The 12,503-nt window shown below is 39.8% G+C and overlaps 1 long non-coding RNA gene across 4 annotated transcripts in view; it reads left to right on the top strand.

Moving 5' to 3' along the window:
* Positions 1–12,503, top strand: part of LOC112578487 — a 401,319-nt gene that overhangs the window by 224,787 nt on the left and 164,029 nt on the right. For all 4 annotated transcript variants that reach the window (XR_006543821.2, XR_006543820.2, XR_006543822.2 and 1 more), the window contains one exon: positions 10,887–10,999. This is a non-coding gene — a long non-coding RNA (uncharacterized LOC112578487). The remainder of the gene's footprint in view (positions 1–10,886; positions 11,000–12,503) is intronic.

The raw sequence follows: 12,503 nt of genomic DNA, 5'->3' as shown, positions 1-12,503 counted from the left end.
TTTTGGTTTTTAAATTCTCTTTAAATAGTAATGAAGAAACCTGTATAACCTTTTCCCTAATGTTTTATGTCAAATTTTTATTAATGTTTCAGTGCTTATGTCTTGCATACAAAGTATACATGCGTTCCTTCTTCTTCTATTCAATAGTTGAAGAACTTTGATTATAAAAATGTTAAAAACCAAAATTATTGCCATAAGCAATGTGTGACTCTTCAGTTTTTAATCAATTGAAATCTAGAATCAAATTCTAGAATTGTAGCAAGCATTTCAGCTTGGTAATCATTTATTGAGCACTTCCTATGTAGCTGGCACAGACACAAATAACTCGACAAGGTCAGCATTAATGGCATGAAGGATGCAGTCCACCTGCTGGCTTGTTTGGCAGGCATTGCTAATTTTTAGCTATAATCTTTCAAAATGAATTCAGAGGCTGTCTTCTTTGCAGTCAGTTTCAATATAGGTCACTTTCATGCCGGGCACATCATATTAACAGTTTCAGTTTTAGCAGGGTCAAGATTTGTGAAGGATCTGAGATTTTTCTCCTACTTGCAAGCCAAAGATGATGTTGTTACCTTTTCATGGAAGCTAGAAAGAGACATGAAACTCCCAGGTCAGAGACAAAGGACTTTATTACTGAAGGTATAGCATGCAGCATGAGCATCAGTATTTTTTTTTTTTTTTAGAATCACTATGTTTTATGCTCATTTCCTCAGACCCAATCCTCATAAGAAAAAAGGGCAGATGATACCTGCACAGTAGTTGTGTTAGAACTCTAAGCCTAGGGAATACATGGGAAATAAGCCTGCTTGCCCTTTGTGTCAGGGGGAGAAATTATTTCTGTTTTTCAGGCCTGTTGCTACACAAAGATCTTTGAAAAGATAGACTTTAACGAAGGGTAGTCTGTGCCTTTACTTATAAGACATGTAGAAACACAGAAGACCCAAGGAAAATTGTCTCCCAACAAACAGAATGTTTTGTCTCTCAAAGTATAAATGATAAACTCAGGATCTCATCCTCTTCAAGCTATTCTGTATCACATGTTCTTCTCCAGAAGACAGAAAGATGATTAAAGTTGTACTTTAACAGTTGAATCAAGTACTCTGTATACAAACAGGGAGCAATCTAAGTAACCAATTTAAGACGGAGCAATGAAAGTTAATAATCTTAGTTTTCATTTGGCACACAGGGACTGGACCTGAATTGGGGGCAGGTATCTTTTTAGTACTAAAATTAATGAACATAAAGGCCATTTGAACAGTTTTGATGATTCTTCTTTTTGACCGGTCCTGCTATGAAATGTAGATCTCAGTCTTGCTTTCTTGAAAAATTTGTCAAATTAGTATCTTTTTTGCTATTTTATTACAGATGTTTCCCAATATATACAAAAATACAGAAAAGAGTATAATGAACCATATGTATACATCATTCAATTTAATCAGTTTGTCAACTCATGGCCAATCTTGCTCTCTTTCTCTGTCTCCCTTTATTATTTTAAAGAGATCTCAGACATCACATCATTTTATTTGGTTTATGCCTTAAAAAGAGCTATTTTTGCTGTTTTCCTCTTTTTGCCTATTGCATTGTGATGTTGATTCTGACATCTTTGCGTATTTGCAAACCTGTCTGCACAATTGTTTATTTGAATCTTGTTTGGGGGCTAGATATATAGGTATGTTATACTGTATTTTTGCCATATTTTTATTCTTTAACTGCACTCTCTTTACTCATGAGGATGAGAGTCCCAATATGATCAAATTTGGACACTGAAGGAAGAGGATCTAAAGCTTGAATTTTTCCTTTTGATAAAGACAAATCCTAGTTTTGGATAATTTCTTTATAACCCAGCAAAGATGTTGGTATGCCTTTCCCTCATGAGATATACGGCCATGAAATTCCTTTAGATCTGCTAGGATGACTGGTACCTCTGAAAATTCCAATGCTGCTGCTGCTGCTGCTAAGTCGCTTCAGTCATGTCCGACTCTGTGCGACCCCATAGATGGCAGCCCACCAGGCTCTGCCATCCCTGAGATTCTCCAGGCAAGAACACTGGAGTGGGTTGCCATTTCTTCTCCAATGCGTGAAAGTGAAAGTGAAGTCGCTCAGTAAGTGTCCGACTCTTTGCGACCCCATGGACTGCAGCCCACCAGGCTACTCTGTCTCTGAGATTTTCCAGGCAAGAGTACTGGAGTGGGTTGCCATTGCCTTCTCCGGAAAATTCCAATAACCTTCCTTAATTAATCAGTTCATCCAAGCCATGAATCAGTCTTTATGTTTCCGTCTGAGCCTTTTCCTGTTTATCTACAGCTTTAGGAATGAGTTGCCAGAAGATGAAAGTAGAGCTCAGACTTCAAAATAGAGCCGGCCCCATATTCTATAGAGACTTAGGTCTGTATGTTGTGATAAAAAGAGATGCTAGTAGAACTTCTGACTTGGTACAATTCTTTACGATAATCTCTCAGAAGTACAAAGCAAGGCTTTCTTTCAACTTTAGAGCAGTCTCCTGGGAGACGGTGACTTGTCTGTAAAAATTTAACTGCTAATTCTTGCAGTGAAGACCAGACATAGAGAACAGACTTATAGACGTGGGGCAGTGGGGAGGAAGGAAAGTGTGGGATGTATGGACAGAGTAACATGGAAACATACATTACCATTTGTAAAATAGATAGCTGATGGGAATTTGCTGTATGACTCAGGGAATTCAAACTGGGGCTCTGTAACAACCTAGAGGGGTGGGATGGGGAGGGAGGTGGAGGGAGGTTCAGGAGGGAGGGGACATAGGTCTACCTGTGGCTGAATCATGTTGATGCTTGGCAGAATCCAACACAATACTGTAAAGTAATTAGCTTTCAATTAAAATTTTTTAAAAAAAGAATGAAAGTGGGGACATCAGAGATAGTTAAATGATAATAAAGGAATATCATGAAAAAAATTTAGGTGCCAATTTTTTACATAGAATTATTTTAAATTTGTGGTTCAAACGTTATCCTATAGCCCCCATAATACATAAGCCAACTTTATGGTGGTTAGAGTGGGACAGGAGATGGTGATGCAAAAAGGAAGCAATCTTCCCTTAAGGATGAGGTAGTTGATTGTATCCATCATGATAAACTTAATAAATCTACTGTATAGAAAAAAAAATTTCTCACAGATTGGAGTCGCTAAATAAGAGGAAAGAACCAAGGAAGCTGGAAAGGTGAAAAATGGAGTGTTTGGCAAGGGATTGGGAGTTCAGGCCTCAGGTCTGGAGTGGTGAGAGTTTAATGGCATCTGCCTTAAGGAATCAGATAAATTTTAGGGATGGAAGAAAATCATCACCACTGCACCCTTGTACAAAGGCACTGGCATGTAGCCATCAGAAGACTGAAAACAAAGTGAAATAACATTGGTGAACTTGCTTTGTTCAGTCTTCATTTATTCTTATTGCTGTTTGGTTGGGTTTTTAAAGCAGTTCTTTTTGGAGAGTACAAATTTTTTCTTGTGAAGCACACCAGCAACTTTTACAGTATATCTAGTCAATAAGGAAATTTTTTTCCTTTGGTTTTCAACACATTTTCACATGTACTACTGTAGAACTTTTAGGAAGAAAATCCAAGATTATTTCATATATACAGTACAGTGACACTCATAGATAACTTAATTTCCTCTTTTTGGTGTCAATGCAGGTAAGCATTTTAAGAAAATGACTCTATGTTCATGCTGATGTCTTTGATAATATGTGATCTGTGGCAAATTTGTTGTGAATCTATCATGTGTGTTATATTTAATTTTTTTTCTTAGTTCTCTGCCACACAAAATATTCTATAAACACTTTTCATTAAAAAATCAACAATTACCAGTTAATAATTTTGCATGTGACAATTTTATCTTTTATTCCTCTTCACAGGAAAACACAACACGATCTTTAAATAGAATATTAAAAGATCCCTTTTCAGAGAGCACCAGCCGTGTTTCTCCAATAGCTTCTAATAATACTAAGAAGGGGAGAACAGTGCTCTGAATCACAGTCTCGCAGTGTTATACAATCGCTTAAGGTCAGTTACATAAGGAAATAGACAAATAAGGCAAAAGCAAACTTCTGCATTTGTGAAAGAAAAAAAAAAAACCAACCAAGGTACATAGAATGGAAATGGCAATCGGTTCAGAGTTGGCTGCATTCAGGATCTTATTCATCACTCATCAGCTTTTCAGGTTGCTTGTTGCAGTAAGGTTTTTTTAGGTTATTTATACCCTTACAATTGCAGAGGGAGTGTGAGGAGAAATTTCCAGTAATTAAATACAATCTTATTGATTTCTTAAGACCTTTTTCTTCAGGCATTTACTAGGTCTCAAGATCCTGAGATAACTGACTTCCAAGGACTGGGAGCAGAAAGCCCAGATGTGAAAGGATCAGCTTTATAATCTCCTTTCCCCCAACATTGCATAAGGAGGGAACTGGTGGGGCAGGGTACTTGAAGTTAGAAAGTATGGGCTGGGGCCCTAGCCTGCTCTGATTCATCCTGTGATTTTTGACAAATCATGTGTGTTCTCTCAACCTGTTTCTCCTCTTTTACAACATGTGAACAGTATCACATGCTCAAATCAAAGGGTTGTGGAGAAGGTAAAATGAGAGAACCCATGTGAAAATGCTTTATAACCTCTAGAGTGCATACAGATAGGATATGTTTTGTTCTAAAATTTGTTGTTTTGTTCTAATGAGGCATGCAAGTAAAGGCTTCCTTGGAGAAAGACAGTTGGGGTGGTCATGGATTTTAACTTAATCTTTTTTAAGTCCTACCCTTGAATGTGATCTTCTCACTTGCTAAAGGGATTAAGGGATGCACTTACAGGGATGTATTTTTTTCAGCAACTTGTAGACAGTTTTCAAAAGATCTTAGCAATTTACTCTCTGTTCCAGCTCTTCAACAACCTGAAAGAAAAAACCTATGAGCCTTTGTCCTCTAAGCCAAACATAGGCTATGTCACAGACCTCCGGTTGGCCCTCCATATCTATGGGTTCTGCATCTATGGGCTCAACTCACTGTGAATCCAAACTAATTTTTAAATATTACAGAAAGTTCCAAAAAGCAAAACCTGAATTTGCCACACAAGGAGATGGCACCCCACTCCAGTACTCTTGCCTGGAAAATCCCATGGGCGGAGGAGCCTGGTGGGCTGCAGTCCGTGGGGTCGCTAAGAGTCGGACACGACTGAGCGACTTCACTTTCACTTTTCACATGCATTGGAGAAGGAAATGGCAACCCACTCCAGTGTTCTTGCCGGAGAACCCCAGGGACGGGGAGCCTGGTGGGCTGCCGTCTATGGGGTTGCACAGAGTCGGACACGACTGAAGTGACTTAACAGCAGCAGCAGCAACTAATTACATAGCGTTTGTGTTGTATTTACAACTATTTATATAGCTTTTTCATTGTATTAGGGATTATGAGTAATCTAGAAATGATTTCAAGTAAACAGGAGGATATATGTAGGTTATACGCAAATATTATGCCTTAAATTTTTCTTTTTTGATGTGGACCATTCTTTAAAAAATCTTTAATGAATTTGTTGTAACATTGCTTCTGTTGTTTATGTTCTGGTTTTTTGGCTTGAGGCATGTGGTATCTTAGCTCCATGACCAAGGATCAAACACACATCCCTTGTATTAGAGGGTAAAGTCTTAACCCTGGACCGCAGAGGAAATCCCAGTACTTTGCCTTTTTCTATAATGGATTTAAGCATCTCTGGATTTCAGTATCTGCAGGGTGTCCTGGAATCACCCCCATCCTTTCCCCCACCTCCAGTGGAACATCTGTACTCCTGTTTCATCAAGTTATCAACAATACACAGTCCAATTGTGCACGCAATCCAGTAGCATCTGGGGGAAACACACAAGGGCTATTTGGAGTCATACTTAATCTTGTTCTGGTTGTGTTAAAGTCATGCATTTTGTTTAGAATTCAAGAGAATATTGGGGGCAGTGGAAAAACCAAGAGATTCAGAGATTCCTATAATTCTTTATTAATCTTTCTTTTACCCAGAGATGTGTAGATCCAAGAGAGCCTGAAAAGCAAGGGCACTCTATAAGGCATCGTGATCTATTTCCATCGTCAGAGAGGTGGGAGGAAAGCTTTAAGAGGTAAAATGGCATATTTCTTCATTGGACAGATTAGTGATGACTTGACCTCTTACCCATTGTTTCCCCATCTATCTCCCATGAATTGATAGGATCGGATGCCATGATCTTTGTTTTCTGAATGTTGAATTTTAAGCCAACTTTTTCACTCTCCTCTTTCACTTTCATCAACAGGCTCTTTAGTTCCTCTTCACTTTCTGCCATAAGGGTGTTATCATCTGCCTACCTGAGGTTATTGATATTTCTCCCGGCAATCTTGATTCCAGCTTGTGCTTCATCCAGCCCAGCATTTCTCATGATGTACTCTGCATATAAGTTAAATAAGCAGGGTGACAATATAGCCTTGATGTACTCTTTTCCCAATTTGGAACCAGCCTGTTGTTCCATGTCCAGTTCTAACCGTTGCTTCTTGACCTTCATACAGATTTCTCAGGAGGCAGGTCAGGTGGTCTGGTATTCCCATCACTTGAAGATTTTCCACAGTTTGTTGTGATCCACACAGTCAAAAGCTTTGGCATAGTCAATGAAGCAGAAATAGATGTTTTTCTGGAACTCTCTTGCTTTTTTGACGATCTAGTGGATGTTAGCAATTTGATCTCTGGTTCCTCTGCCTTTTATAAATCCAGCTTGAACATCTAGAATTTCATGGTTCACATACTGCTGAAGCCTGGCTTGGAGAATTTTGAGCATTATTTTGCTAGCGTGTGAGATGAGTGCAATTGTGCGGTAGTTTGAGCATTCTTTGGCAATGCCTTTCTTTGGGATTGGAATGAAAACAGACATTTTCAGGTCCTGTGGCCACCGCTGAGTTTTCCAAATTTGCTGGCATATTGAGTGCAACACTTTCACAGCATCATCTTTTAGGATTTGAAATAGCTCAACTGGAATTCCATCACCTCCACTAGCTTTGTTCATGTGATTCTTCCTAAGGCCCACTTGACTTCTCATTCCAGGATGTCTGGCTCTAGGTGAGTGATCACACCATCGTGGTTATCTGGGTCATGAAGATCTTTTTTGTACAGTTCTTCTGTGTATTCTTGCCACCTCTTCTTGATATCTTCTGCTTCTGTTAGGTCCATACCATTTCTGTCCTTTATTAAGCCCATCTTTGCATGAAATGTTCTGTTGGTACCTCTAATTTTCTTGAAAATATCTCTAGTCTTTCCCATTCTATTGTTTTCCTCTATTTCTTTGCATTGATTGCTGAGGCAGGCTTTCTTATCTCTCCTTGCTATTCTTTGGAACTCTGCATTCAAATGGGTATATCTTTCCTTTTCTCCTTTGCCTTTTGCATCTCTTCTTTTCTTAGCTATTTTCCAGTAGTCATGTATGGATGTGAGAGTTGAACTATAAAGAAAGCTGAGTGCTGAAGAACTGATGCTTTTGAACTGCGGTGTTGGAGAAGACTCTTGTGAGTCCCTTGGACTGCAAGGAGATCCAACCAGTTCATCCTAAAGGAAATCAGTCTGAAATATTCATTGGAAGGTCTGATGCTGAAGCTGAAGCTCCAATACTTTGGCTGCCTGATGCGAAGAGCTGACTCATTGGAAAAGACCCTGATGGTGGGAAAGATTGAAGGCAGGAGGAGAAGGGGACAACAAAGGATGAGATGGTTGGATGGCATCACCAACTTGATGGACATGAATTTGAGTAAGCTCCAAGAGTTGGTGATGGACAGGGAAGCCTGGCATGCTGCAGTCCATGGGGTCACAAAGAGTTGGACACGACTGAGCAACTAAACTGACTAACTGACCTCTTATCTAAAGTTGTATCTGGCAAATCTGAAATTGAGAGGTGCTATAATTCGAAGCATGATACAAACAAGATCCTCCATTTAGTAACGAGCAGCTAAGGATTCATGTAGGAAGCATTTGGCCTGAATTATATCAATAATGACAAAAGTCCTCTGACTTTGCGTGTATAAACCGTCACTGCGTAAATCTAATCTAGACATCAGAACCATGTTGCCAGGCATTCAGGTACTGGACCAACATCCCATTAAGTCTTTGAGGGTTCACAGGATGGAGCTACTCTTGACTTGGTTTACTTTCATCCTTAACTCCCTGTGAAAAACAATACTAGAAAGAGAAAATAAATGGAAGGCTGGCTTTTGATCTCAGTCTGTATTCTAATTCTAGTTGCAAATTTGCATCGTTGGTTTCACATTACTGAGTTAAATGGTTTTCTCCTTTTGTCAGGTCAAAATATTAATACTGGCATTTCCTGGCATGGCACATAATTAATTTAATGAACACAAATTAATACAGGCACAGGGACAGCACCACCACATCTCTGCTTCCACCAAAACTGCGTTTCCCAATGAATAAATCATGATTAGCCCATCACTAAATGGATGTGTTCCATCTAGTACAGATTTCAGCAAATGTAAAGGCCACAGCACATCCAACTACACATACTTGCATTAGGACAGTGTCACTGTCTTTGGGGATGGGGGTGAGAACCAGCCGTCAGCTTTGTCATCATCTCTGGCTTCTGCTGGGACAGCTGAATGGACACGTTTAGCATCCTGGCCTGGGGGCATCGGTGAGGAAAAGCAAAATAGGCAGGGCTTTGGGGACAGAATGGCTTGGGTTTGAATCTTGACTTTCTTATTTACTGTACATGATACAACTCCACTGGGCCTCCTTTTACTCTGTGAAATAGAAATACAATATTTCCATGAGATGAAAGTGAGTCCGAAAGGTAAAGTGTCTAGAAACATGTATGACCCAGAATTGACACTCAGTATGTTGTAGGAAGGGGGATCCCTTCCAGGGCCCGAAAAGGGATTTTTTTTTTTTTTTTAGGTTCACTAAATTTATTTTAAAAATCATAAAACGTTTCTTACAAAAGAGCATTACATTCTGCACACTGCTCTGAATAGATGCCAGGGACATATGGACTACTGTTACTTTTCCTCCCTGTCCCACCACCCCAAATGTTACAGTGACCACAAAGCAAAGTGTTCACAATAATTACATGGGGGGACTTCTTTAAACCACCAACAATGAACAAAAATTAAAATTCACTCACTCTGCTGCTGTTTCAAAATTTCAATGTTAGTTTTCGCACACCCTCCCCCACCCCCACCCTGTTTGTAAGGAACTAAAACATTACATCTGGTGAACAGCAAAGATTTCACTACACCTCAAATGCAGAACACCTATGAAGCAGAGGAATGTTGGCTTTTTAAACAGAAGCAGATAAAAAAAAAAAGATGCAGGACTCCTTCAGTTCTTCACTATTCTTAGAAAAACTTTCCAGAATACTGCTTCACACTATAAAAAAGAAAAAATATCTTGCATTAGAATCCTTCAACATCTGCATACTGCTTCACACTGTTCTGCAGCAAATACTGTGCATTCTGTATCTGGTCCTTGTCTAACACTTGGAAATGAATGGTCTGAGTCCTCTCTTTGTCACAGGAGAGTGGACCCTGGGATCTGAGTTTGAGCCATCCCTGTGGGTCCACTCCAGTCCTCTTTCTCCATTTTCCATTCCAACTGGAAACTCACTATCAGGTAACATCAGGGCCTGTGATATCAGGAACCCAGGAGCCCCTATAAATGCAGGTGCATTGTTCACCATCCTTTGTCAGCCAAGGAAAAATTCTTCATTAGTTCTTTTCAAAAAGGCTTGGCCTGAAAGAGAACTTGGGGAATTTTCAGGAAGGGGAGATTGCTATTTGAGTTTGGCACCATCTTGCTTCTCTTCATGATTCCCCTTCCAGCACAACTTGTGGAATTTTGTTGGCATCGTAAAGTCACCCCACTGCTGCAAACTAACTTTAAATGCTTCAAAAGCAACCCGCTTTCCTCCTAATGTCCCCTAAACACCTTCAATTTATTCTCATCTCAGGTAGATTTTAATAGGAAAGAAAACTGATTATACTAAGTCACGATTTGACTCAGCCAATGTTTATTGTCGTTTGTCCTTGGGACTGTGCTCAGTCCTAGGGATAGAACAATGAACAAAATATGGCCCCTGCCTTCAAGGAGTGCACAATCTAGGGATCAGAGCCCCATGTGGAAAGAACCAACATAATAGCAGGAGCGATTAATAAGTACCACTGTAAAGAAGGTGGGGGCTTCCCTGGTAGCTCAGATGGTAAAAGTGTCTGCCTACAATGCAGGAGACTCAGGTTCAATCCCTGGGTCAGGAAGATTCCGTGGAGAAGGAGATGGCAACCCACTCCAGTACTCTTGCCTGGAAAATCCCATGGATCAAGGAGCCTGGTAGGCTACAGTCCATGGGGTCACAAAGAGTAGGACATGACTGAGTGACTTCACTTCATAAAGAAGGTAGATGTCAGAGACCACACCAAGAGCCTTCCAATGTGTTACCTTATTTAATTCTCACAGTGTCCATGAGAGAGAGGTTTAACACCTCCACATTTATGGATCAAGAAATACCCAGACAAAGATTTTGAGTAAAATAACATATCTCAATGGCACAGCAGAGAAAGGAGTGACTTGCTCTGCCTGGGAAGTAGGAAAATTTTCACAGAAAAAGTGGCATTTGACATTAACTGAGGATTAGAATGAGACATCTGGCTGTGACTGAGACATTCAATGAAGAAGTGTTCAGCACTGAAAGATGTTAAGTGGGTTGCCTCCCTCCTTAAAAAAAAAAAAAAAAAAAAAAATTTCTCAGAAATGCCCAAACAGAAAATGAGACTAACTATGTGGGGACAGGTCTTCAAATCAAGTAACCCTGACTCAACTGCCCTTGAGATTTACTGTTACTAGAATGTTTGTATTCTTATCTTTACCACCAGCTATGGCCAGAGAGTAGACATGGACCATTGCACAGGGAATCAACGTGCAAAACTTTACCAGATGTTGTTGGAGGATGAATATAAAGCAGGAAGTCGAAGAGTTGAAAAGCATGGTAAGTGACCAAGTGTTGATTTTCCAATCCTACTATAGATTCTTCATTACCTGCCGGGCCTCCCTGGTCTTGACCAGTGCCCCTGCCTTCCAGTTTCTGAAGGAAAGGAGGAACATAATTGCAATAAGCAACAATTAGCAAACATAAATTGTCTAGTTACATAGACCACACTCCCTCTAATGTCCTCTAGTACTTTTCTACTAGTTTATCCCATCTCTTCAAAACCTCTGGCCTGTCATTTCAGTGGAGTTGAATGAAACCTCTCTCTTTTATGGTGATAGTTTCGAATAGTCTTCCTTGCCTGTTTAACTCTGTCTAGTGCAAATTTTCTTTGGCAACATGCACACATGAGGCAACCTGAAATTCCAGGTAAAACAACCATCATGTAAACTTTACAAGCAATGCATACTCCATTTGGGAAATTAAACGCAGTGTGATTGGGCTCCTGGTGGGGTGTAAGAATGAGATTCCTTTATACAGGTTTTTTTTTTTTTTTTTTTTTTTTAGGGTAGCATTGTGAGCTTTGGAGCCATGAAGGAATGTTATTTACTTCAGAAACCACACTGTTAGCTTCTGAGGTAAACAATATTTACTCAGTCATTAGAATGAAAATGCAATTGATGCCTTTTAATTCTGTAATCACCTATAAACAAAGCAAAGAATACTTAACTGTGGTTACAGAATACTGTTTTCAACCTTGATAATGTGAAGTGTGGAGGTGGGAAAAGGGAAGGAGGCAAGTAAGGATGAAGGTGGCAGTAAAAATATGCTGCTGCTGCTGCTGCTAAGTCGCTTCAGTCGTGTCCGACTCTGTGCGACCCCATGGACTGCAGCTTACCAGGCTTCTCCGTCCATGGGATTCTCCAGGCAAGAACACTGGAGTGGGTTGCCATTTCCTTCTCCAAGTATGAATATAGCTGATGAGAAAAACAAAAGTAAACACATTTTCAGTTCAGTTCGGTTGCTCGGTCATGTCCAACTCTTTGCAACCCAATGGATGCACGCCAGGCCTCCCTGTCCATCAAAAACTAAAAAAAAAAAAAATCTAATAATATTGGATTATATTGGGGAATGGGAAGAGGATACAAATTTTAAGCATACTAAATACAGTTATAGAGTAACTGATAATTTTTAAATTTAATAAAGTGAAAAATGAAGTCACTTAGTCGTGTCCGACTCTTTGCGACCCCATGGACTGTAGCCCATCAGGCTCCTCCATCCATGGAATTTTCCAGGCAAGAGTACTGGAGTGGATTGCCATTTTCTTCTCCAGGGGCTCTTCCTGACCCAGGGATTGAACCTGGGTCTCCTGCATTGCAGGCAGATGCTTTACTGTCTGAGCCACTAGGGAAAGCTAATATATAACTTTGGTCTTTAAAATGTAAGTATGGTATTTGAAAACAAAGAGAAGAACTAAAATCATAAATTAGATTATTGCCTCTGAAAAGGATTTTAGGGGTGAAGATTTTAGTGTGATGGAAGAGCTTTGTTTTATTATGAACAT

The sequence above is a fragment of the Bubalus bubalis genome, chromosome 13 (genome assembly GCF_019923935.1).
Source record: "Bubalus bubalis isolate 160015118507 breed Murrah chromosome 13, NDDB_SH_1, whole genome shotgun sequence".
NCBI lineage: Eukaryota > Metazoa > Chordata > Mammalia > Artiodactyla > Bovidae > Bubalus > Bubalus bubalis.
This window is presented reverse-complemented; position numbering and strand designations above follow the sequence as displayed.